Source organism: Carcharodon carcharias, chromosome 4 (genome assembly GCF_017639515.1).
Source record: "Carcharodon carcharias isolate sCarCar2 chromosome 4, sCarCar2.pri, whole genome shotgun sequence".
Classification (NCBI taxonomy): domain Eukaryota; kingdom Metazoa; phylum Chordata; class Chondrichthyes; order Lamniformes; family Lamnidae; genus Carcharodon; species Carcharodon carcharias.
The window spans coordinates 155,121,535-155,144,933 of NC_054470.1; the positions used below are offsets into that span (position 1 = coordinate 155,121,535).

At 43.0% G+C, this 23,399-nt stretch overlaps 1 protein-coding gene across 3 annotated transcripts in view; it reads left to right on the forward strand.

Moving 5' to 3' along the window:
- tnpo1 (transportin 1) overlaps window positions 1-23,399 on the forward strand; it is a 185,869-nt gene that overhangs the window by 19,590 nt on the left and 142,880 nt on the right. Inside the window, exon 2 of one of the 3 annotated variants that reach the window (XM_041185767.1) lies at window positions 21,801-21,968. The exons of the other annotated variants lie outside the window; for them this stretch is intronic. The gene's annotated coding sequence lies outside the window, so the exon portion shown is untranslated. The remainder of the gene's footprint in view (window positions 1-21,800; window positions 21,969-23,399) is intronic. 3 annotated transcript variants of the gene reach the window in all.

Here is a 23,399-nt window from a genome sequence, read left to right on the forward strand (position 1 = left end):
AAGCTGAGTGAGTGGGCAAATCTGCTCCTATCACTGTTTGCTTGTCCCTACAACCACCCCCCCTCCCACCCCCACACGCCTTAAACCAGCTTATATTTCACACCTCTCCTATTTTTACTTAGTTCTGTTGAAGGGTCATGAGGATTCGAAACGTCAACTTTGTTCTTCTTCGCTGAGGCTGCCAGCCCTGCTGAGTTTTTCCAAGTGTTTCTGTTTTTGTTTTGGCAAATGCATGGTAGATGCAGTATAATGTCGATAAATGTGAGGTTATCCGTTTTGGTAGCAAAAACAGGAAGGCAAATTATTATCTGGCTATAAATTGAAAGTGGGGAATGTGCAACGAGCTCTGGGAGTCACTGAAGGTAAGCATGCAGATGCAGCAGGCGGTAACAAAGGCAAATGGTAAGTTGGCCTTCATGGCCAGAGGATTTGAGTACAGGAACAGAGATGTCTTGTTGCAATTGTACAGGACCTTGGTGAGACCACACCTGGAATATTGTGTGCAGTTTTGGTCCCCTTATCTAAGGAGGGATGTACTTGCTATAGAGGGAGTGCAGCAAAGGTTTACCCAACTGATTCCTGGGATGACGGGACTGATATATGAGGAGAGATTGAGTCGATTAGGATTATATTCGCTGGAGCTCAGAAGATTGAGGGGGGGATCTCAGAAACCTATAAAATTCTAACAGGACTAGACAAGGTAGATGCACGAGAAATTTCTTCACCCAGAGAGTGGCGAGCCTGTGGAATTCATTACCACAGAAAGTAGTTGAGACCAAAACATTGTATGTTTTCAAGAAGGAGTTAGATATAGCTCTTGGGGTGAAAGGGATCAAAGGGTATGGGGAGAAAGCGGGAGCAGGCTGTTGAGTTGGATGATCAGCCATGATCATAATGAATGATGGAGCAGGCTCGAAGGGCTGAATGGCCTACTCCTGCTCCTAGTTTCTATGTTTCTATGATACTGCGGATGCTGGAAATCCAAAACAAAAATAAAAATACCTGGAAAAACTTAGCAGGTCTGGCAGCATCTGCGGAGAGGAACACAGTTAACATTTCGAGTCCCTATGACTCTTCAACAGAACTATGTAAAAATAGAAGAGAGGTGAAATATAAGCTGGTTTAAGGGAGGGTGGGACAAGTAGAACTGGATAGAGGGCCAGTGATAGGTGCAGATAGCCAAAAGATGTCTTAGACAAAAGGACAAAGAGATGTTGAAGGTGGTGATATTATCTAAGGAATGTGCCAATTAAGGGTAGAAAGGACAAGCAAGGTACAGATAGCCCTAGTGAGCGTGGGGTGGGGGTGAAGGAATCGAAAAAGGCTAAAAGGTAGTGATAAAACAATGGATGGAAATACATTTAAAAATGTCTTTTCCCACCTATTTCCATTATTTTTAAATATGTTTCCATCCATTGTTTTATCTCTCTCTTTTAGCCTTTTTCGATTCCTTCACCCCACCCCACCCCCACTAGGGCGATCTGTACCTTGCTTGTCCTGCTTTCTACTCTTAATTAGCACATTCCTCAGATAATACCACCACCTTCAACACCTCTTTGTACTTTTGTCTATGACATCTTTGGGCTATCTCCATCTATCACTGGCCCTCTATCCAGTTCTACTTGTCCCACCTCCCTTAAATCAACTTATATTTCACCTCTCTTCTATTTTTACTGGTTCTGTTGAAGAGTCATAGGGACTTGAAACGTTAACTGTGTTCCTCTCCACAGATGCTGCCAGACCTGCTGAGTTTTTCCAGGTATTTTTATTTTTGTTTTCTATGTTTCTATATTGCATCAATTCAAATTTTCAAGAGTTAAGATCAATAGATTTTTGTTAGGGAAAGGTATCAAGGGAGTTGGAGTAAAGGTAAGTAAATGGAGTTTGGGATACAGATCAGCCATGGCCTAATTGAAGAGCAGAACTGACTGGAGTTAGCTAATTTTAGAATTATGCCCCATTGCTGTGAATTCCCTTGAGAGGGAATAGAGGAAATAATTCATGTTTGTTTGGCCTTCCTCTGTTTTGCATTAGACCCCAAAGTTTTTGGTAAGATTTGGTTAGGGACCAAAAACATTTTGTTTAAACTAGACAAAATTTGAGATTCAAGACACTGACTAAGAGAATAAAGCCAGAAGATTCTGGGGGTTTTGAAGAAACAAAAAACAAACTTTACTACACAAGGTAAGAAAGAAAAAACAATTTACAACATTCGGGGTAAATATGAGACACGTGAATGAACAGGCATACTGTGGCCAAATGCACCACACTACACAATAAATGACAGATCTGACCAAGACAGAGTCCATGGATTTCTCAACAACCCACCCAGAAGTCAGTAAACAACTGTCTGTCAGCCAATCACCCTGCGCCTCTCACGAGGGATTTCCTCTTTTTTTTATCCATTCATGGGATGTGGGCTTTGCTGGCTGGGCCAGCATTTATTGCCCATCCCTAGTTGCCCTTGAGAAGGTAGTAATGAGCTGCCTTCTTGAGCCGCTGCAGTCCAAGTTGTAGGTGCACCCACAATGCTGTTAGGAAGGGAGTTCCAGGATTTTGACCCAGCGACAGTGAAAGAACAGTGATATATTTCCAAGTCAGGATGGGTTAGTGACTTGGAGGGGAACTTACAGGTGGTGGTGTTCCCATGTATCTGCTGCCTGTGTCCTTCTAGGTGTCCTTATTCACCTTCAAAGGTCTCACCTTGGAATTCTCTCCAAAAGTTGCTCCAACCCTGACAGTGTCACTAATGGCCCACTTTGCAGGGTCTCGGTCTCTCCTCCTAAGATTCTGTTCCCCTGGATTCCCAAGTTTGCATTCACGCACCAACTCACGAGCACAACTTCAGCTCTTCTGTTATGCTGAGCGGAACATTGCTGCTCCAAAGAGGTAACTTCACTCCAACTGCCCACAGCATGGAGTCACCAACATTCTGCCTTCTTTGAACTTCACTTAAAGTCTGCTACCTGCAGCCCTCTTCCTGTTTGGAGCCTGTTTCTCTGTTTTTTTCTTAACTGCGATCTCTTCCTGTCCCCTGCTTGAGACACTTGTCTTCTGATTAAAACTGACTGCCTTAGAATTGCTGTTCACTGACTCTTAAACTGATCTGGTGACCTATCATAACACCCCAAGAGGGTCCTGTTGTTGTTAGGCAGGAACAAATGTAACAAGCAATGGAATATCCTGTAATTTAAATGTTACAATTTCCACAGACTGCTGCTAGTAGTACACAGGGACACAGAAAAAATGGATTTTATCACACCCATCAAATCTCAGAGCCATTACCTCTGCTGTCTTGCTGATTGGACCCTGCATATAATATATTTGTGGAAAAACTCAATCTCTTGCTCACAAAAGTCTAAATTTATAATTACAAGTTAAATTATAACTACAAGATTTGGTAGATATAACATGCGTTGTTGTGGAAAATCTCAGACTTTCCCATTTCAATCTTCTTAAACCTTATTCCAGCAATCATTAGGTCAACTTCTTCATACCTGGTTTTTATTATAGTTGACAGTAGCTCAATGTATCTTTTCTGAGCTGTTCACAACTGATTGAACCCGACCTGGAGTACTTCATCTTCCACCCTCCGTAAACTTGGGGTCACCCAAAACACTGCTTGTGCCTGAACACTCATTAAGACCCACTAAGAGCTTCTCGGGAAAGGTGATTGCAATATAATTAAGTTTACTTGAATTTGAGGGTGATTTGGTTAACTATTACATTAGGGTCTGAAATACGAACAAAGGAAACTACAATGGTATGAAGGGAAAGCTGGCTATGATAGATTGGGAAACTATATTAAAAGAAATAACTGTAGCCTAACAATGGTGAACATTTGAAGAATTAATTCACAATTTGCAACAAATATGTATTCTTAGGATTGCAAACCCCAAAGGAGATTTTTAAATATTAATTTTTAACCACTGGGTTCTGGCAAGACCAGGGCCAACCGACCGTGCCTTGAATTGTACAGACTGTACACTCCTTTTTGTGTAAAGAGTAGTCCTGACACACGGCTAGATTTTTCAGGTTTATATTATTTTCGGTGGCTTTAAGGAAGATTTTGTTGCAATGAAGCTCAAATCCTGGTTTATCTGCTACATGTTGCATGACTACTGTTGGATTGTTTTAGGCCTTTCTGTGAGGGGCAGTTTGGTTTCTTTAGTTAATGCATGTGCATGTTATTAATTTTATTGAATGTTACTATGATGACTTGAAGGGGAGTTGGGACACCAATTTTATTTATTTTTCCCTTTTGTTGATGGACTCTCTGCCTCTAGACCCCTTTGAAATTAAGAACACAACACAAGATTTGATTCAATATGATCATGGCTGATCTAGGGTTTCAACTCCATTTCCCTGCCCCCTCCCCATATCCCTCAATTCCGTATACCCCAGCCTTAAACGTATTCAATGATGGAGCATCTACAACCTGCTGAGGTAGAAAATTCCAAAGATTCACAACCCTTTGAAGTAATTTCTCCTCATATCTGTCCTAAATGATTGGTCCCTTACCTTGAGACTTTACCCCAATGATTTAGACTGCCTGACTAGTGGAAACAATCTCTGTGTCCAATGAGATTGTCCCTCATTATTCTAAACTCCAGAGAATATAAACCCAGTTTTCTTAGCCTCTCACCATAGGGCAATCTCCTCACCCCAGTGACCAACCTAGTGAATCTTCGCTGTGCTGCCTCCAATGTGAGCATATCTTTTGTGCAGTTCTGGGCTCCACATCTAACACAGTATTCCAGATGTGTTCTCACCAAAACCCTGTAACATGACTTATTTATTGTTGCACTCCAATTTCCTTACAGTAAAGGCCAACATGCCATTTTCCTTCCTAATTGTTTGCTGTACCTGCATGTTAACTTCATTGCTTGTATGAATGAGCACACCCAAATTTCTTTGAACATCAACCCTTACAAGTTGCACACCTTTTAAAAAATATTCTAAAATATTCTGCTGTTCTATTCTTTAGACCAAAGTGAATAACTCACATTTCCCTACATTATACTCCATCTGCCATCCTGTTGGCCATTCACTTAACCTGTCTATATCTCTTTGTAGCCTCTGTGTCCTCACGTTTTACCCCCTCCCCCCACCTAGCTTGATATCATCAGCAAACTGATACGTTACTCTCTATCTCTTCATCTAAGTCATTAATATAGATTGTAAATAGCTGAGGCCCCAGCACTGATCCTTGTGGCACTCAGCTATTCACTTTCTGCCAATTGGAAAAAGCCCCGCTTATGCCCACTCTGCTTTCTATCCGTTAACCTATCCTCTATCTGTGCTAAAATATTACCCCCAACTCCAAGAGCCCTTATCTTGCCCATTAACCTTTTATGCAGCACCTTATAGTATGCCTTTTCGCAATCCAGGTATACCACATCTCATGGTTCCCCTTTACCTACCCTACTGGTTAAATCCTCAAAAAACGAATGAATTTATCAAACAGGATTTCCCTTTGGTAAAATTATGTTGACTTGTTCTCATCATACTATGCTTTTCTAATGCATTGTTAAGACTTTAATAATAGATTCTAGCATTCTCCCAACTACTGATAGGCTAACTGGCCTGTAGTTCACTGTCTTCTCTCTCTCCTTCCTTGAAAAGCGATGGAAGGTTGCAAATGTTACAATTTAATGGGACCATTCCTGAAACTAAGGAATTTTGGAAAATCATAATCAGCACATCCATTATCTCTGCAGCGATCTCTTTTAGAATCCTAGGGTGTAGGCCATGAGGCTCCAGAGATTTGTCAGATTTTAGTCCCTTAAGTTTCTCCAATCTTTTTTTGTGCTGATGTTAATTTCCTCAATCTTTTTAGCCCTTAGATTACCATCTATTTCTGGTATGAAACTTGTGTCTTCTACTGTGAAGACAGGCACAATATTTATTTAATGCCTCTGCCATTTCCTCATTCCCCATGATAATTTCTCCTGCTTCTGCTTCTAAAAGACCAATGTTTACTTTAGCTACTCTTTTTCCTTTTTATGCAGTTATAAAAGCTCTTATAATCAATTTCTTTATTTCTGGCTAATTTATTCTCATATTATTTATTTCCATTTTTTATCAACTTTTTGCTGGCTCTCTGCTGGTTCTAAAGCACTCCCAATCCTCAGACTTGCTACTGTTTTTTTGCAGCATTGTAAGCCGCCTCTTTTAAACTAATGCTATCCTTAACTTCCTATGTGAGCCACAGATGGGCCTTGCTTGCTGAGTTTTTGATTTTCAATGGAATGTATTTTTATAAACTTTTTGAATTGTTTCATTAAATGTTTCTCACTGTTCATTTACCTCCATTCCTTTCAGTCTATTTACCCAATTAACTAGGTCAGTTCTCCCCTCATACCTATGTAATTGGCTTTATTGAAGTTTAAGGTTCTTTGCGATTGGAGTATGCCACTGTCAAACTTAGCATGGAATTCAATGGTATTATGATCACTATTTCCCAGTGGCTCTTTTATAGTGACATTACTAATTAACCCTGCTTCATTACACAATATTCGATCTAAGATAGCTTTATCCCTAATCGGTTCTACAGAATGAAGCTGAGGAAATAATAAAAGGGAACCAGGAAATGGCAGAAGAGTTAAATAAATAATTTGCACCAGCCTTTATGGTAGAAGACACTAATAGCATTCCAAAAATACTAAATAATCATGGGGCAAAAAGGGTGGAGGAAATAAATACAATAACTATCACTAGAGAAAAAGTACTAGGAAAACTAATGGGGCTAAATGATGATAAGCCCCCTGGACCTGATGGGTTGCATCCTAGGATATTAAAGGAAGTAGCTACACAGATAGTGGATGCACTGGTCGTAATCTTCCAAGAATCTTTAGATTTTGGAAAAGTCCCAGAGGATTGGAAAATTGCCAATGTAACACCCTTACTCAAAAAGGGAGGGAGACAAAAAAACAGATAGCTATAGACCAGTTAGCTTATCATCTGTCATTGGGAAAATGTTAGTCTATTATAAAGGATATAATAGCAGAGCATTTAGAATTACATAATATAATCAAGCAGAGTCAACATGGCTTCATGAAGGGGAAATCATGCCTGAAAAATTTATTAGAATTCTTTGAGGAGGTAACAAACAGGATAGATAAAGGGGAACCAGATGATGTAATATAGTTGCATTTTCAAAAGGCATTTGATAAGGTACCACATGTAAGGCTACTTAATAAGATAAGAGCCCGTGGTGCTGGGGGTAGTATATTAGCATGGATAGAGGATTGGCTAACTAATAGAAGACAGAGTTGGGATAAGGGGGGTATTTTCGGGATGGCAGCCTGTAACTAGGGAGTGCCACAGGGATTAGTGCTGGGGCCTTAATTATTTACAATATATTTTAGTGACTTAAATGAGGGAAGTGAATATACTATCGTCAAATTTGTGGATGACACAAAAACAGGTGGGAAGGCAAGTGGTGAGGATGACACGAGTCTACAGAGGAATATAGACAGGTTAAGTGAGTGGGCAAAAAGTGGCAAATGGAATATAATGTGGGAAAATGTGAGGCTATGCATTTTGGCAGGAAGAATAGAGGAGCTGAATATTATTTAAATGGAGAAGGACTGCAGAAGGCTGCAGCACAGAGGGATTTGGGAGTCTTTGTGCATGAATCCCAATAAGCTAACATACAAGTTCAACAGGTAATATGGAGGCAAATGGAATGTTGACCTTTATTTCAAAGGGAATGGAGTATGAAAATAGGGAAGTCTTGCTAAAACTATACAAGGCACTAGTTAGACCACACCAGGATACTGTGAACAGTTTTGGTCCCCTAATCGTAGGAAAGATGTATTGGTATTGGCAGCAGTCCTGGGTATGGAGGGATTTTTTTTATGAGGAGAGGTTGAGTAGGTTGGGCCTGTACTCATTGGAGTTTAGAAGAATGAGAGGCGACCTTATTGAAACATATAAGATTCTTAGGGATCTTCTCAGGGTAGATGCTGAGAGGTTGTTTCCCCTTGTGAGAGAGTCTAGGACCAGAGGGCATAATCTCAGAGTAAGGGGTTGCCCATTTAAATCCGAGATGAGGAGGAATTTCTTCTGAGAATAGTGAATCTGTGGAATTCTTTACTGTGCAGGGCTGTAGAGGCTGGGTCGTTAAGTATATTCAAGGCTGAGATAGACAGATTTTTAATCAGTAAGGGAATCAAGGGCTATGGGGAAAAGGCAGGAAAGTGGAGTTGAGGATTCAGATCAGGCATGATCTCATTGAATGGCAGAGCAGACTCGATGGGCCGAATGGTCTACTTCCACGTCTTATGGTCACGAAAACATTCTGCAAACTCATCTTCTAGACCACTCTTGCCAATTTGATTGTTCCATATGAAGATTATTACATTTTCTTTGTTACAAGCTCCAATAATTTCTCCTTTTAATGCTGTGTCCTATTGTACAACCGTTGTTTATAGATTTCCTAACTACTCCCATTACTGTTTTCTGACTCTAGCTATTCCTAATTTCTACCCATACTGATTCTCGCTAATGTCCTTATGTCATCCTTTACTGTCAGGGCTCCGCTCCTCTTTTGCCATTCTGTCTGTTTTTCAGTAATATTGCGTACCCTGAAATATTTATTTCCTAACCTTGATCACTTTGTAACCATGTCTCTGTAATGGCGATTAGATCTGAATCATTTATCTCTTATTTGTGCCATTAATTAATCTATACTATTGCAGATGCTTTATTCATTCAGATAAAGAACCTTCAATTTCATTTTCTTAATGCCTCTTCAGCAAATAAGGTCATTGTAGGGAAGTATAATTTCTGTTAAACTTTCTCCTTTTCCTGTCGCACTCTGCTTATCTTTAGCCACAACACTATACGTTCTGATGCCTCGAGATTTCCCTTTGGATTTCTAAATCTCCCTTCACCTGAACCCTTCCCCCTTTTAGCTTAAAGCTCTATCCACAGTCCTAGTTAAATGATTGGCCAGGTTGGTGCTATGTAACAAGCTCGTAGGATAAATGATTGAGAGACAGTGGGTGATTTGATTTGCTATCTATTCCATGTCTATCACCAAAATGTTTTGAAGAATTATGGCTTTAAACTATACCCTAGCTCCTTGAGCTTTAAAAATACTTTTTTCTTAAATATTGATGGAGGGATAACACTAGTGAAAGGCTCCGAGAACCTGCCCACTCTGTTAATAGGTGTAATTATGTTTGTTAAAGGACTTGCTGAGAGCCATGTTGAGATTTTGGTAGGGGCACATGGGCTGCATGCTAGGTCGGGGAAGACCAGGTGCTTGGAAACAGGTACACAGCGGGGAGCCAGTCATGGCTGCTAAGAGAATCAAGCGAGCGCACAAAAAAGTGTTCAGAGGGCATCTAGGCCATTGGCACAAAGGTGTCATTCGGTCGCCAAGTTGTGGGGAGAGTGGTCAGTAAGTGGTTGGGCACTGCAGGGGTCTCCACCCTGCTAGCATTGCGGGACCATAGGATGTGGGGGCAAGGCTTCCAAACATATTTGGAAGGGCACCTGAGCACAAGGAAGGCAGCAGCAGATAATGAGAGCTCAACTCTCAGATTTTGGGTCCAGTGGTGATGAGGTACAGCATCCTCTGCAGGAAGGACAGAGCCCTGGGCAAGAGGAGGGTGGAGAAGGAGGATGAGGAGCAAGAGGGAATGGAGGTCATACCCTTAGCATAGGATCTACTGCCAAAGTCAGAGCTACCAGTGCCGCAGGAAACTGACGCCAGACAGCTGGTCATAGATCTGTGTCTTCATCATCAAAGACTTTGCAGCTTGCTTGCCGCGCCTTGCCAGTAGCTGTCAAGTCACTGTAGCTTTGAACTTATTTGCTTCTGGCTCCTTACGAGGTTTAGCAGCGTACTTTGGTGATGTCACGCAAATGGCTGCACACCGCTGCACATCATGTGTCATTGATGTCCTATTTTCGAGAGCTGGACAATACTTTCAATTCCATCCAGATGGTGCCTCAGGTATGGAGGACAATGGGTTTCACCTCCCTTGGATTCCCCAGGTGCAGGGTCTCATTAATTGCAACCATGTGGCCACCAAGGCTGAGTGCCCAGAGTGATCCATCAACAGGAAAGCCTTCCACTCCTTCAACATATGTGACTACAACAAGAGTTTCCTTTGTGTGTACCCTAGCTTTCTTGGTAGTTCCCATTACCCCTCCATCCTCTGTCAGACCAGGCTGCGGCAGTTCTTCATCCACCCGCCCCCCACAAGTCCATGAATGACTTCTTGGGAACAAGGGATATCCCTTGAAGACACAGCTACCCTCTCCCACGAGAACCTGAGAAAACGGCAGAGGCAATACCATCGAAGCAACGTGCCCACTAGGGCAACCATTGAGCAGACCATTGGGCTTCTGAAGATGGGGTTCTGACAGCTGGACCGATTGGGTAGTGCCCTGCAATACCCTTCTGCAAGGGTCTCGGTCATTGTGGTGCTCTGCTTGCATTTGCCATAACATGGTCCTTCCAGGGTGAAGCAACGGGTAGACACACGTCTTGGCAGGAGGAAGATGCAGGGCACAGAGTCGGGCCTGGCGCAGCGCTCAAGGGTCTAGTCAGGATCCCATTAACATCAGGGATTATCTGATTCAGGCTCTCTTCTGTTCACCTCTAGCCCAGGAGAAATGACATGGTCATTTTAAGCTGCCTGTGAAAACAGCTCCACTGAAGTCTCAGCCTGGAACAGATCAACTCTTACCACCAAAGAAGGAAGCACATTTGTCAAGCGGTTTCACTGTCACTGTTCACAAACCCTTGCTCCCCTTCACTTCCTCCATCTTTTTCTTTTTCCACCAATAATAAAAGCTTGCTCACGCATCTGGCTTTGTGTGTCAATGTTTACATGGTGCTCAGACAAAAAGACACAGTTGCAGGTGAAAGAAATCCCAGTGATACACTCAGTGCTCTACCTGACATGGTGGTCTCGCCTTTTGGCCACTCCTACGCGGTGCTTCCCTTGTGGCCTCAGATGAAGTAGTGGCTACCTGCTCACTTCTCTGTCTGAGGCTGAGATGCACCTGGCGGTCGTCCTCATTGTGGAGGTGTCCATGAGGGCACATACAGAAGTTGCTGCGCTCTGGCTCATTACAGGGGCAGCCTGTTGCTGGGTCCTACTGTGCAGATGGCCCCTCAGACAATCTGATGATGACAGTGCTTATGAGGAGTACCACCCTCATCGTCCTCTGACTACTTCAGCCCTTGGCTAGTGTTCCAGATGGCTGGAGGGGTTAGCAGTTGGGCACAATTGGCATGCCCTCTAGACATCTCTCTGTCATCAGCGTCATTAACTGATCCAGGCTACATAGTGTGGCATGAATTCTGTGAATGTCATTGCACAGTTCATGTATGCACTTTGCTGCCACATGTGGCTCCCCATGAAGTTGGCCACTCTCTCAATGGAGGAGCTCATGCATTCAAATTCCTGAGCCATGGTGGCACTCATGAGCTTCTCCGCCCACTTGCCATGATCCTGCCCTGCTTCAAGGGACTGTGACATGTGTGAGCACGTGTTGTGGCTGGTCAAGGTAGAGTGTCCTTTCCTGTGACTCCTGAGGCCCTGTATCTATGCCCAGCTGAGCAGGGCTATGGCTGTCATCCATGCTCTGAGGAATACTGCCCACAGCTGCTTCTGCATCTGTTACCCCTCATGCTCATCACCCAGTGCCACATAATCTATTGGGATGTGACCGAATCTCCACTGGTGAAGGCTGCACTTGTGAGGTGTAACATTGGTTCTGAGGTCTGCTATGGCAGCATTTGGCCTGGTAATGGTATAGGAATTGGTCTTTGCGCCTTGATGTCAGAATCTGAGAGATGTTGGAAGTGATAATGAGAACTAGTTTTTGAGAGCCAAAGCCTCTGCAGTGCTGAGGCTCCCCAATGCGGCTGAACCTTCGTCGGTGTGCAATGCACCCCCTTAATCTGCACATTCCAGTTCGTATTCACCCTCTCCACGAGGGATGCCTATCTTGCCTTCTTAGACTTGCTCATGAACAGCGACCACGAGTGATCACCTCCCTCTTCCATGCTGGTAATGGTGTCCTGTCTAGGCCCTGTCCAGGCCATTTATGAGTCTGTTTCTCCTGTTATAATCCTTGGCCAAACCCTGGGATGTGAGGGCAGATCCAGTTTGGGACAAATAATGTTTGTTTAAGGTAGATAAAGTTTGAGATTCAGATGTTTACTAAGTGAATAAAATCACAAGATTCCATGGTTTTGAACAAACAAAAATAAACTTTACAAGTTCCCAAGATAAAACAATTTACAATATTTATCTTATACTCTAATATTCAGGGTAAATGAGGTACATGAGGTAAATTAACAGGCGAACTGTGGTCAGACACACCACACTACACAATAGCTGACAGATGCAACCAAAATTGATTCCATGGATTTCCCAACAACCCATTGAGCCAACCAATCTCACTGAGCTTCAACTTTCTCATGAAGGTTTCCAACCTCCACGTCTGATGATCTCGCCTTGGAATTCTTTTCAAAATTCAGACCCATCTGGACATCGTCAACAATGGCCCACCTCGCATTTCTGTCTAGCCTTCTGTGATTCTTTTCCCCTGGATCTCTGAGTATGCTTGAGCTTCACTTTTCATGCACATTCTCGGATCTTCAGAGCACCACTGCTGAAAGCATGCTCCTATAGCCCATCTTGAATTTGGAGCTGATTAACTTGTTCCTTTCTTTAATTTCACTTAAGGGAACGTATTCCTGTCCCCTATCTTTATCCCTTACCTGGGAAGACCTTTTGGGACCTCTCCCTGTCCTCCTCCCTGATTTGGAACTTTCTCCCAGTCCCCCTCCTGTGTCGTTCTCCCTAGGACACCTACAAGGTAATGGTGCTCCATTCCAGGTCATCTGACCTGCATTTTCGTGCTGTTTTGTTTCTTTTCTTCTGCATAGATGCGCAGGGCTGGCCCCAACCTAAAGAATGCAAAATAACTGAACTGTGCATGTGCGGCAATTTCCCGTTGCACATGCACAAGAGGCCTAAGGCTTATCCAGAACCAGAGTTCCCGACCTGCAAACTAAAAAAGGTAAGTATTTAAGTTTCATCACACTCCTGCAAGGATGAGTGAGAAAAGGCACTGCTGATCTCTCTGGCCAATGGTAGCAGCCCATTTTCATTAGGTGCATGTTTTAATGCTGGCAGGCCCTCAACAGCTGTATAGCTCTTGAGCTTTGCAGAAGGTTCAGTAAGTGCCCTTGGTGCTCATTGCTCCCCATGTTCAGGAGCAGCATGCACCTCTCAGCCTTCATAATTGGTGTTCCTACTGGAATTGGAATCTCCAAAGACCAGTCCTGAGTGTCTGGCATTGCACTCTCCTTGCCAGAGCAAATAAGGCCATTGAACAACCTCCTCCACTGGGCCCAATTCCTCCAGATCACACTCCATTTGCTTACTGTCCCTGCCACCGCCTCTGCAACCTGGATCCAAACCTGCTTGGTCTGGGAGGGTGGCCTTCTCCCGCCACCCACTTGAAAGAAGACTTTGCTCCTCTCTCTCTCTGCCCTGAGGAAGACCTCCCAAGTTGACATCTGTAAAACGAGGGCCAGCCCTACCCTGGGTTCCAGTCCTTCGCCCTTCCTGTTCCACATTTTAAATTTGGTCTTTCAGTCCCACCCCCGTTCCCTCTTCTGCAGCCACTAATTGGCCGCCCTGCAGCCAATTAGCAGCTCTCCTCCAAGAAAATCAGGGGATGTGAATTCTTTCCCTGTGGACGGGAGTGGGACCCAGAGATGGTCCCACCATCCATTTCACGCTTCTGGAAGGAAAATTTTCTGTCCCAAGAGTGGGAATACTGACCAAATTCTTCACCTTAACCCAAGATTGCTGATGGCCATTGTAGTATTCATTCATTGAACTTGACATTGGATCAGGGGCATTACTGGTTTGTATGGATCAGCTACTCGTAAAATAAATGCACTGACCTAATGGGGCAATTTCTAATCCTATTTATAGCCTTTCATGTTTAACCCTAATGCACGCTGACTCTTAAAGTACGGTAGAAAAAGAAGCATCAATGTATGATTTGGAAGTTGAACTTTCACATTGTTTATAGCATTCATTTAGTAATCTCCTTAACCACAGCTTTGAGTGCTATGTTGAGCTGCCATGTAAACAGTACATGCCGTTCATACTTGCGTGGTAGCTTCACGGAATTAACAAACTATGGAAGGGTGTTTTCTGTGCAAGCAGCTAGCTTCAGTTGGAAGTGTTAGCATGTTCTTAAATAATGCATATGCTTTCTGATTTTATTGAGGGTTAAACGTTTTATTTATATATTGATGAAAGTTAATTCAATCATGTATCTTGATTTTTTTAACTAGTTAGTCATAGTGCTAAAAATAAACTTTCCATGTCCGTGACCTGATCATTTTTAGTTGGGGCTGAAATGGTCCTGTTAATTTATTTCATTCATTTACAGGATGTGGATGTCACTTTATTGCCCATCCCTAATTTTGTTTATAATCGTTCATGGGGCATGGGCGTGCTGGTAGTGCATTTATTGTCCATCCCTAATTGCACTTGAGAAGGTGGTGGTGAATCGTCACCTTGAACTGCTGCAAACCATGTCATGTAGGTACACCTACAGTGCTGTTAGGGAAGGAGTCCCAGGATTTTGACCCAGCGACAGTGAAGGAACAGCGATATAGTTCACGTCAGGATGGTGAGAGACTTGGATGGGAACTTACAGGTGGTGGTGTTCCCATGTGTCTGCTGCCCTTGACCTTCTAGATGGTAGTGGTCGTGGGTTTGGAAGGTGCTACTGATGGAGCCTTGGTGAATTCCTGTAGTGCATCTTGTAGATGGTCCACGCTGCTGCTGTGTGTCGGTGGTGGAGGGAGTGAATCTTTGTGGAAGGGGTGCAAATCAAATGTGCTGCTTTGTCCTGGATGGTGTCAGCTTCTTGAGTGTTGTTGGCAAGTAGGGAGTATTCCATCGCACTCCTGACCTGTGCCTTGTTGATGGTGTACAGGCCTTAGGGAGTCAGGAGGTGAGTTACTTGCCGCAGGATTCCTAACCACTGACCTGTTCTTGTAACCATAGTATTTATATGACTAATCTCGTTCAGTTTCTCGTCAATGGTAACCCGCAGGATGATAGTGGGGAATTCAGCAATAGCAGTGCCATTGAATGTCTAGGAACAATGCTTAGATTCTCTCTTGGTGGAGATGGTCATTGCCTGGCAATTGTGTGGCACGAATGTTACTTGCCACTTGCCATCCCAAGCCTGAATATTGTCCAGCTCTTGCTGCATTTGGACATGGACTGCTTCAGTATCTGAGGAATCGCGAATGGTGCTGAACATTGCACAATCATCAGCGACCACCCCCTCTCCTGACCTGATGGAAGGAAGGCCATTGATGAAGCAGCAAAAGAAGATTGGACCTAGGACACTACCCTGAGGAACTCCTACAGTGAGGTCCTGGAACTGCTCCAACAACTACAGCCAACTTCCTTTGTATTCGGTACGACTCCAATTTGGAGGTGTTTCCGAGCACAAATTATTTAATTTAATCCCTGTACAAATTCAGGCCATAGCTATCTTTGCTGATTGAGTTTTACCTTTTTTGTGGATATTGCTTAATGCTGCCCTTTATCAATATATATATCATAGGTGACCCATACTGAGGTGAGGCTTGTTTTGAATTTGAATTTTAAATTGCTTTATTCTGTAACTAGGTGAAATTACAGAGCAAGGTCAGGATTTTAATTCTGTATTTTGGAGAGACAATATAGGTCAGTGAAGATGATGGATGTGGGTTTTACTGCAGGAGGAACACCTAACTTAGGACTTTAGAACTTATGGAGGATAGGAGGTAGCCAAGGGGAATATTAGAAACATCAAGTCTAAGGATAGAGAAAGCATGAATAAGAGGGGTTTTATTGGGGTGAGTTAGGCATTGGAGATAGATTTGGAATATGAGGTTTGAAGCTCAATTCAATGTTGAATAGACTTTTCATGACATTCAGTCTGGTCAGTACATAAGTGCATGGAGGATCAAGTGAGCAGAACGTAGATGTCATGCAAGAGGTTAGAAAGAACAGGAGAGGTGGGAGTGGAATTACAATATGGTGGGTCAGGACCTGATGGTGGCATCACAATTGTATCGATAGTTTCTGTAACAGGGAAGAAGAAATTCATGAGCGCTTTGCATTTGGCGTTGAAGATAAAGATGAGAGAGAGAGAGGAGTTTGAGAACAAAACTTGTCATTAACAAAGTATGCAATCAGTTGTGCTTGTACTCCAGGAAATCCTAGAAAATTGTAAAATCTGGCCACAACAAGCATGACAAATCCAACTGGCCAATTACCACCCTATTAGTCTACTTCTGGTCATCAGGAAAGTGGTAGAAGGTGTTTTTGACAGTGCTTTCAAGCAGCACTTACACAGCAATAACCTGCTCACTGATGGGCAGTTTGGGTTCTGCCAGGGCCACTTGGTTTCTGACCTCAATACAGCCTTGGTCCAAACATGGGCATTGGGTCAAAATCCTAGGGCTGTCATTGCATTGTTGAAAGAAATCTTCACTACGTGTGGGCTTCCAGACCTAGTCATTTCAGACAACGGCCCATGGTTTTCCTAACAAATACTTAAGGGAGTTCACTGAACAGGTTTGTCCACACAACTAGCTCACTGGGATACCCACAAGCAAATGGTGAGGCTGAAAGGGTGGAGGTAAAGGATTTATTTAACAAAAACAATGACATTAATTTGGCACTGCTAAGTTATTGTTCTAGCCCACTTCAGAATGGTTGATCCCTATGAGCTTTTAATGGGAAGGAGGCTGAAGACGTGACTTCTACTTTTCCGGTTGCTCAGGCTGGGTTTGACAGCAGCGAATTTGGAGGAGGAGGAGTATTGTGCCAGTCAAAGGCAGAACTACAATAATCACCACAGAGTACACAAACTATCAGATCTCCAGGCTGGAGAGACGGTGTGGATTTGTGATCAAGCTTGTCAAGGCCAAGCTCTTGAGAAAAAAACGCATCCATGAACCTACCTCATGGAGAAAGAAAACATTTTATAGTGTGAGGGAGCAGGAGTGCACGAATTTCTATAAGGAGGTGACCTTCTACACAGTTGAATGGTTCTTCAGGAGACGTGGAAGATGGCTTGAATGGTGAAATGGTATCCTCTGACAATTCTGCCCAACAGATTCGCGAGAATGTGCGGAGAGCTTGAATTCTTAATCTCCGAAAGAGCTGAGAATAAGGTCGGGTAGACTGGTGAAACTACCACAGCGGTTGTCTCTGAATTTGAGATGAAGACAGAGACTTTGGGGAGCGGTGGAGGGAGGGTTGGGGGCGGGGTGCGGTGCATGAGATGTAGTGTAAAGGGTTAATGTGAATATGTAAACAAGCCAGTTTAGTACATCTTGGAAGAATTATGTCAGATCACATCGAGCAACATTCAAGAAGCTCAATACCATCTAGGACAAAGCAGTCTGCTTGATTTTTTAAAAAAAATTCATTCATGTGCTGTAGGCATCGTTGGCTAGGCCAGCATTTATTGCCCATCCCTAACTACCCTTGAGAAGTGGTGGTGAGCTGCTGCCTTGAACTGCTGCAGCCCATGACACCCCATCCACCACCTTAACCTCCCTCTACCACTGACAGTGGAAGCATTATATATTATCTATTGCGACAGCCCACCAAGGTTTCATCAAGAGCACTTTTCAAGCTTGCAACCTCTACTACCTAGAAGGACAAGGGCAGCAAATGTGTGGGAACACCACCTGCTGCAAGTTCCACTTCAGCCACACCCCATCCTACCTTGGGACTATAATCACTGTTGCTTCACTGTTGCTGGGTCATAATCCTGGATCTCCCTTCCTAAGAGCACTGTGGGCGCATCGATACGACATGGATTGCGGCGATTCACCACCACCTTCTCGAGGGCAATTAGGGATGGGCAATAAATGCTGACCGGCTAGCAATGCCCACAGCATGTGAAAGAAAACATGACTAACGATCGGGTTTTTCTCTGACAGCCTTGCGGCCAGGGTGAAGTCTCATTCTAGATCTAGTTATTCTTAATTATATTTTGAATGAAGTTGATGTTAAAACCTACCTCAGAACACTCCAAAGACTCGAACAGTGGTCATTACTGTTGTTTTCAAGATGTTGGAGATGGAAGCAATGTATAAAATGATGATGTAATCCATTTCCAGATGGACACCTGCCCATATCAATAAATCACTTGAGTTTTACTTGTCATAAGACCCTTGTGTATAAAAAAAAAAGTATTAAATTATTTGCTTTCAGCCATCCATAATTCTATTGGTAGAATCTTTCTGGTAATGAGTATGACCAACCTCACTAAGGGAGCAAATTTCACCCTGCACTGAGAAATAGATAAGCCATAGAAAGATTACAGACTTTTATTGAAGGATTGGGAGGTTGAATTTGATTTAAGATGAAGTATGACAGCACATGTAAATTAAGTAATTCTCAGGAGTTTCTGGGAGTAATTTGGGAGAGACAGCAAAAATTCATCCTTAGGAAGAAGAAGCATACTAAAGGGAGGACGAGGCAACCATGGCTGACAAGGGAAGTCAGGGACAGCATAAAAACTAAAGAGAAAGTATACAATGCGGCGAAGAGCAGTGGGAAGCCAGGGGATAGGGAAGCCTACAAAGACCAATAAAGGACAACTAAAAAAGAAATAAGGAGGGAGAAGATTAACTATTAGGGTAAACTAGCCAGTAATATAAAAGAAGATTGCAAGAGTTTTTTTAGATATACAAATAGTAAGAGAGAGGCAAAAGTGGACATTGGGCCGCTGGAAAATGACACTGGAGAAGTAGTAGTGGGGAACAAAGAAATGGCGGAGGAACTGAATAGGTACTTTGTGTCAGTCTTCACAGTGGAAGACACGAGTGACAGCCCCAAAGTTCAAGAGAGTCGGGGGGCAGAGGTGAGTATGGTGGCCATTACCAAGCAGAAGGTGCTAGGAAAACTAAAAGGTCTGAAGATGACTAAATCGAGTTGGACTGCCCAAAGTTCATACCACTTAGAATCTTTGCAGTCATCAAAGAAGGGGTTTTGTTTCATCCTTCAGGCTGGCTGGTTAGAATCCATGCACACAGGACTGTGTTCTGAGCCATTGTTATATTCATGCTGAAGTTAAAATATTTTTTATTAAGTACATATGTGAAAAATGTCAGCTCTAGTGTCAATGAGTGGGAGCTGCTTTTTGCAAGTACTTCTTTTTGATACTACTTTATTACATGCACAATCCTTGTGAAATAAGTTATTTAAATCTGTGGTGAATACTGTTTGTATTCTAGGAGTTTTACAATCTTGTTGATTCACCACCACTTAACTGAGCATCTGCTGATCAGAGGCTTCATTGTGATAAAAACAGAAAATGCTGCAAACACTCAGCAGGTCAGACAGTCTCTAGAAAAGGGGAGGTAACGTTAACATTTCAGGTCCATGACTTTTAATCAGGCCAGAAAGCTGAAATGTTGACCACCTCCATGTTTCCAGCATTTTCTGTTTTTACTTTAGAATTCTAGAAGCTGCAGTATTTTTATTATTCGTTCACTGAATGAATGTCACTGGCAAGGCCAGCATTTATTATTTGTCCCTATTTGCCCTTGAGAAAGTTTTGGTAAGCAGCGTCCTTGAACTGTTTCAATTATGTAGTGTAGGTACACTGTCATTATCCCTGTAGATTTGAATTCCAGTGACTTAATCAAAGGATCACAAAAGGTTTCATATTTTAAGACTTTGTCTGTAACAAATAAACTATAAGCAACATCGCCTAAACATTAAATAAAAGCCCTGAAAAAGGGTTATGTAGATTCAAAAAGAAAAGGGAAACATTCGTAAGGGCTAGAAGGCTGGGAACAGACGAAGCCTGTGGAGAATATAAAGAAAGTAGGAAGAAACTTAAGCAAGGAGTCAGGAGGGCTAAAAGGGGTCATGAAAAGTCATTGGCAACCAGGATTAAGGAAAATCCCAAGGCCTTTTATACATATGTAAAAAGCAAGAGGGTAACCAGGGAAAGAAGTGGGAATCTGTGTGTGGAGCCAGAAGAAATGGGAGAGATACTAAATGAGTACTTCTCATCAGTATTCACCAAAGAGAAGGACTTAGCGGACAATTTGTCTAGGGAAGAGTGTGTAGATAGCCTGGATCATGTTGAGATCAAAAAAGAGGAGGTGTTAGGCGTCTTGAAGAATATTAAGGTGGATAAGTCCCCAGGGCCAGATGGGATCTACCCAAGAGTACTGAGGGAGGCACGGGAGGAGATTGCTGGGGCCTTGACAGAAATCTTTGTATTCTCACTGTCTACGGGTGAGGTCCCAGAGGACTGGAGAATGGCCAATGTTGTTCCATTGTTTAAGAAGGGTAGCAGGGATAATCCAGGAAATTACAGGCCTGTGAGCCTTACGTTAGTGGTAGGGAAATTATTGGAGAAGATTCTTTGTGACAGGATTTACTACCATTTGGAAGCAAATGGGCGTATTAGTGAGGTGCAGCATGGTTTTGTGAAGGGGAGGTCATTTCTCACTAACTTGATCGAGTTTTTCAAGGAACTGACAAAGATGATCGACGATGCAAGGGCAGTGCATGTTATCTACATGGATTTCAGTAAGGCCTTTGACAAGGTCCCTCATGGCAGACTGGTACAGAAGGTTAAGTCATATGGGATCAGAGGTGAGCTGACAAGATGGATACAGAATTGGCTTGGTCATAGAAGACAGAGGGTAGCAGTGGAAGGGTGCTTTTCTGAATGGAGAACTGTGACTAGTGTTCCGCAGGGATCAGTGCTGGGACCTTTGCTGTTTGTAGTATACGTAAACGATTTGGAGGAAAATGTAACTGGGCTAATTAGTAAGTTTGCGGACGACACTAAGGTTGGAGGAGTTGCAGATAGTGAAGAGGATTGTCAAAGCATACAACGGGATATAGATCAGTTGGAGACTTGGGCAGAGAAATGACAGATGGAGTTTAATCTGCACAAATATGAGGTCTAATACAAGTAGGAATTATACAGTAAATGGCAGAACCCTTAAGTGTATTGACGGGTAGAGGGATCTGGTTGTACAGGTCCACAGGTCACTGAAAGTGGCAACGCAGATGGATAAGGTAGTCAGGAAGGCATATGGCATGCTTGCCTTCATTGGCAGGGGCATTGCGTATAAAAGCTGGAAAGTCATGCTGCAGCTGTATTGAACCTTGGTTAGGCCACACTTGGAATATTGCGTGCAATTCTGGTTGCCACATTAGCAGAAGGATATGGAGGCGTTGGAGAGGATGCAGAGGAGGTTTACCAGGATGCTGCCTGGTCTGGAGGTTATTAGCTATGAGAAGAGGTTTGAGAAACTCTGATTGTTCTCACTACAACGACGTAGATTGAGGGGCGACTTGATAGAAGTTTACAAAATTATGAGTGGCATGGACAGAGTAGATAGAAGCTTTTTCCCAGGGTGGAAGAGTCAATTACTGGGGGACATAGATTTAAGGTGAGAGGAGAAAACTATAGAGGAGAAGTGCGGGGCAAGTTTTTTACTCAGAAGGTAGTGAGTGTCTGGAATTCGCTGCCAGAGGAGTTGGTGGAAGCAGGTGCGATAGTGGTGTTTGAGGCAGCTTGACAAATACATGAATAGGATGGGAATAGAGGGATATGGACCCAGGAAGTGCAAAATGCTTTAGTTTGACGGGCAATATGATCGGTGCAGGCTTGGAGGGCTGAAGGGCCTGTTGCTGTGCTGTACTTTTCTTTGTTCTTTGTTAATTCTGTTTCTCTCTCCACAGATGCTGTCAGACCTGCTGAGTTTTTCCAGCTTTTTCTGTTTTTATTGCCTAAACGTTATCTGGCCGGCAACTAATACACACCTAGACACAATGAAAGCTACAGCTGGCATTGCTGTGTGCAGCCTGACAAACTCCCAGACAGTCTGATTCAGAAACCCCGGGCAAAGAGTAAGTACCGCAGAAAGAGAGGCAGGGAAACAGGAGCAGCTGTGAACAGCAGAGGGGAAAAGTGTTTTCTCTGTTAGCCATCAGGCAGGACGCTGGTGGGAGCTCCTTCTCTGATTGAAGAGACAGGACCTTTTGGAAGTTTAAGGACACTGGAAAATTGTCCTTAGCGTATTGGGAGGAGTTGTTGCCAGATTGAGCCTTGATGCTGGAAGTTGGTGCGAGGATTGTCAGAAGACTAAGGGAAAGTATTTTTGCCAGACACTGGCCCGTTATGACTTGGAAATAGGGAGAAGCGGGCCTGTTGGAAACTAGGGTTAACTTTGGAATGGTTCCTGTAAAGACTACAATTCTACGGATAGTGCGATGTAATGTATAACTGTGGCATGGTGGTGGAGGGGTTCCAGGATTTTGATCCACGAGTGAAGAAACAATGATATAGCTCCAAGTTGGGAGGGTGTATGAATTGAAGGAGAATTGGCAAGTGATGGTATTCACATGTGCTTGCTTGTTCCTTTGGGTAGTAGAGGTCACAGATTTGGCAAGTACTGTTGAAGAAGCCTTGGTGAATTGCTGCAGTGAGTTTTGTAGCTGGTACATACTGTAGTTACGGTGCCGTGCTAGTGGAGGTAATGAATGTTTTAGGTGGTGGGTGGGGTGCCAATCAAGCACGCTGCTTTGTTCTGAATAGTGGAGCTGCACTCATCCAGACAAGTGGGCATTACTCCATCAAACTCCTGACTTGTGCCTTGTAGAGGTTGGAAAGTCTTTGCAGAGGAGCTTGGTGAGTGATTCACCACAGCATACCCTGTCTCTGTTCTGCTCTTGTAGACGTAGGATTTATGCAGCCGATTTGGTTAAGTCTTCAGTCATTGATAACTCCTGGCTGTTATGGCTTTTTTCTTCATCAGGAAATGTTGAGATGCCCAGTCAGCAAGTTTTAATATCTGATAAAGTATAGCTCATTGATTTCTGTGTCGGTTTGGAATATCACTTACTAAAGTGCTCCTCTGAATTATTGTCAATGTATTGAAGTGGTGCATAATATTTGAGTAATCTATGTTTTTTTTTATATGGGAAATGAATTTTATAGCAAAGTCACCCAATATGTAGCAGGAATTTTATGTAAAGTTCATTTTAACTGGTTTGCAATACAGTCCCCACCATAATATCCCCAAATCTGACAAAATGGTGGTAGTATTTTTGCTTCTTAATTTGAGTTTGTAAAATCACTTAAATTCAAATTGAACACTGTTTCCAAAATATTATTTGCAAGATTTCTAGTTTATCTTCCTATAGTTATTGAAATAAAGTAATCCAGAGAATGAATAACTGGTTTTGGCTAACAGTGAATTTAGGCTTTTGTATTATGTTGCAAGTTATATGCACGTTTTTCTGCCTCGTTTTAGAGGCATCATACACAGAATTACAGAT